The sequence below is a fragment of the Sturnira hondurensis genome, unplaced genomic scaffold, assembly GCF_014824575.4.
Source record: "Sturnira hondurensis isolate 20B ecotype Veracruz unplaced genomic scaffold, ASM1482457v3 Scaffold0006413, whole genome shotgun sequence".
NCBI lineage: Eukaryota > Metazoa > Chordata > Mammalia > Chiroptera > Phyllostomidae > Sturnira > Sturnira hondurensis.
The window spans coordinates 11674518-11678258 of record NW_028079044.1 but is presented as its reverse complement, the minus strand read 5'-3'; the positions used below and the strand labels follow the sequence as shown (position 1 = coordinate 11678258).

General features: G+C 42.2%; 1 pseudogene; it reads left to right on the top strand.

Moving 5' to 3' along the window:
- Positions 1-2502: 2502 nt before the first annotated feature.
- On the top strand, positions 2503-2961 carry LOC118988983 (actin-related protein 2/3 complex subunit 5-like protein; annotated as a pseudogene).
- The last annotated feature ends 780 nt before the right edge of the window (positions 2962-3741 follow it).

The window sequence follows — 3741 nt, the reverse complement described above, 5'->3', positions numbered from 1 at the left end:
AACTTAAAAATAAGAAAATAGAACACAAAGCATATGCTAATAAGATTTGAACAAATGCATGAAAAGAACAATTTTTTTAACAACATGAAAGTCCAAACTTCACCTAATAAATATTAAACTAATAAGTTGGGAAGGGGAAAGAAATGTAGAAAGTTATTCAACTAGTGCGGGGGTGGGGTGTGTTAGTTTTCTATGGCTGCATAACAGATTATCATAAACTCTGTGGCTTAAAGGAATGCATATTTATTCTCATAGTTTCCCTGGTTCAGGAGTCCAGGTCTAACTTTACTGGATCCAGGACTCAGAGTTTCATAGACAGCAATCAATATGTTGGCTGCACTGTATTCTCACCTGGTGGTTTGACTGGGGAGGGGGGTGGGGATCTGCTTCCCAGCTCAGTTGTTGTCAGAATTCATTTGCTTGTGTCTGCAGGGACGAGGGTTCTTACTGACTGTTGGCTATCCTCAGGTCCTAAGGCTGCCTGCAGGCTGTTGCCGTGGGACCCTCTCCATAGGCAGTTCACGGTAGGGCAGTTGGCTTCTTCATGGCTAACAGGAGAATCCCTCCTGTCTACTTAGACAGTCTTGTACAACAAACTTAATCAAGGGGTGACATTCTATCACCTTAGCCATGTTATGGGTTGGCCAAAAAGTTAGTTTCCATAAGATGGTTCTAGTAGAACTTACTGTCTTTAACTTCATTCAAAACAATTTTATCAGATTGTATTGTGACAGCTGTCCTATCAGCATGCATTTAAAAAAACATCAAAACTGGTGAATTTTTGTGTAGCCATTTTAATATTGAATATGGAAGTGAATATGCAACATTTTCAGCATATTATGCTTTAGTATTTCAAGAAAGGTAAAAACACAACTGAAACACAAAACAAGATTTGTGCGGTGTATGGAGAAGGTGCTGTGACAGATCGAACATGTCAAAAGTTTCGAAGTTTCATGCAGATTTCTTTCTGGACAATGCTCCACAGTCAGATAGACCAGTTAAAGTTGATAGTGATCAAATTGAAACATTAATTGAGAACAATCAATGTTATACCACATGGGAGATAGCTGACATACTCTAAATATCCAAGTCAATAAAGTTATTGGTGAAAATGAAAAATATGTCCTTTATTTTACAGAAAAAACTAAACAGACTTCTTGGCCAACCTGATAACATACCTAATCAACAAACTGACATCCCCTCACCCTTGCCATGGCATGTAGGTTACCAGCAAGTCACAGCTTCCACTTGCACTTAATGGAAGGGGATTGATTATACAGAAGAGTTCTTCACTGGAGGTCACCTTAGTGGCCCCCACATATTATTGTCTCCCACAATACCAGTGAATGCCTTATCCCCGCCAAACTTTCCAAAGCTAATTACCTGACCTTAAAAAATGGCATTCAAAGAGTTCTGTTCCTTGAAGATAAGACTGAAGCTCCAAAAGAGGCACGAGAACAGGGAGTATAAGCCTCTGAGAACAGTCTTGGGCCCTCTCCCGTATGCACGTTAACACCCATTGCTCTACCCCAATCTACAGAGCAGCTTGAGTCCAGCCTCTGTCCTCACTTGTCCCTGACTTCAGACCCAGCTATGGTTCTGTCAATCCTTGGCTTCACTGTTTGGTTTGACAAGCAGCTGCAACAAAGGAGTCTTGCTGTCCATGGGGTTATGCTCTCTTGCTAAGGCCATATGGGCAATGCATACAACTTTAGGGGCCTAGAGACATTCTAGGCCCACACCCCTTGGTCTCATCTCCTGTCCTATAACCTGCCTTATCCACTGGAAGTTGCAAATATTCTGATTCATATGCTGAAGGGCCTATCTGTGACTGATGCTGTAAAGAAAGGGGCAGAGGAGTACAATTTACAAAGTCTTACTTGGCGAAGGCTCTCTAGGGATTGGCTGAACTGGAATTGGAAGACTCTGGGGCTGATTCTGTTACTGATGGCACTGGTCAAATGTATTTCTTTATTTTTATAGGATGATCAGAGAGGAGTTGATGCACTGAATTGGTCTTCACTGAAATGAATTGGGCTTAAAATATCTCTGCTATGCCACACCTCGTTTCTGAACTTTGAAAAATACGGTCTATTCCAAAGTTCATTCCCAGATATAAAACACATATGGCTTGATCTTGAAATCTAATAAAGGTAATGCACAAAGAATACTATAGGCCATGTATTCTTTTTTTAAATTTAATCTTTATTGTATTTTTTTCCATTACCATTTAGCCCCCTTATATCCTGCTTCCTAGGCCGTGTAGTCTTGGTGGGGCAATATCACAATGCATTCCAATGAAGCAACTTAGTTCTTAGGGTGCTAAAAATTCTTATTCTTTTTATGTAGAAAGTGCAGATATATAGACAGCACATTTTCTGTGGACTTAAAGTGACATGGGGAGCAATGAGGAAACAAATGTCTAGCGAAGAAGGTGAAGGTAGTCCACACAGGCTGCTTCCCACCCTTGAGTGGGTTCCGAGCTTGAGCTGGTGCTGAGCCATGGCCCGGAACACGCTGTCCTCGCACTTCTGTGGGTGGATGTAGGTGAGTTTGACAAGAACAAATTCATGGACGAGCAGGACGAGGCAGCGGCAGCGGCAGGCAAGCCAGGCCTGGGCCTAGGGAGGTGGTCGGGTGCTCCACACAGCCTGTGGAGCTCTGTGGGCAATACTGAAAATCAAGCCCTGAAGGACTGAGCCCAGGGCGCAGTGTTCAAAGTGCTCACAAATTTTAAGAGCAGCGAAATTGAACAGACTGTGCAATCACTGGGCAGAAATGGCATGACTTGCTAATGAAGTACATTTATAACAGGTATGAGAGGCCCACAGAAGATATAATAGCATTGCAATGCTACCCCAGTGTCATGAAAAGGCATTAGCAGTAGGAAGTCTAGGCTCCATTATGAGTTCTTACAGTAAGAAAGACTGCTTTAAAAAAAGAAGACTTGCGTTACCTTGAGAAAATTTTTGGATACACAGGCTGGTGAAGAAGGGATTGACAACTAACCACCTTCCTAGGAACTCCTAGCTGTTCCAGGACATGCATCTGCTGAAGTGCATTTTATCTTGAAGATGGAGGGAGAAATTGTCTTACTGTTTCCTGAATCCTTTGCAGGATCTGCTAGTCTCTGCCTTTGTCCACGAGTAATGCAGAACTGCCGTTGTGACTACCAGAGTGGCTGGCCGGTGTTGGTCAGGGCTACCTGTGGGCACTGTCTGTTTAAAACTGGGCGGCGGGGCATGATTTGGGCAGGTGCAGATCCAAGGGCTGCAGTGAAGGGCAGAGCTTGAGTTTTGAAGGGGAAAATCCCAGAGGGTGTGTATAGACATCCTGTCCTCCCAGGAAGGCGAGCTCTCTTGGGTTCATCGTAAAGTGCTTGCTGCATCAAAAAAGCTCTTGGCCTACTAGTATATACATTTAAAAAAAGAGCAAAAGATGTCTAAAAAGTCTTCTTAGAGAGGGAATAATGAGGAAGAGGATAAGAAGCACTGCTCCAGGGAATCTTCATCTATAGTTATAAACCACCCTCAAATCTCACATTAAAATATATATAAAACAGGTGTAATTAATATAATACAGGAAACATTATACCATGGCCAGGGGGCTTTATCACAAATAAGATTGAAGAACTTGCCACAAAGGCAACTATTATTAATAATAACAATAAAATACCCCCATATCACTGGGTGAAATAATGAGAAATACAAGCATTTCAACAGGTGCTGAAATAGCACTTGA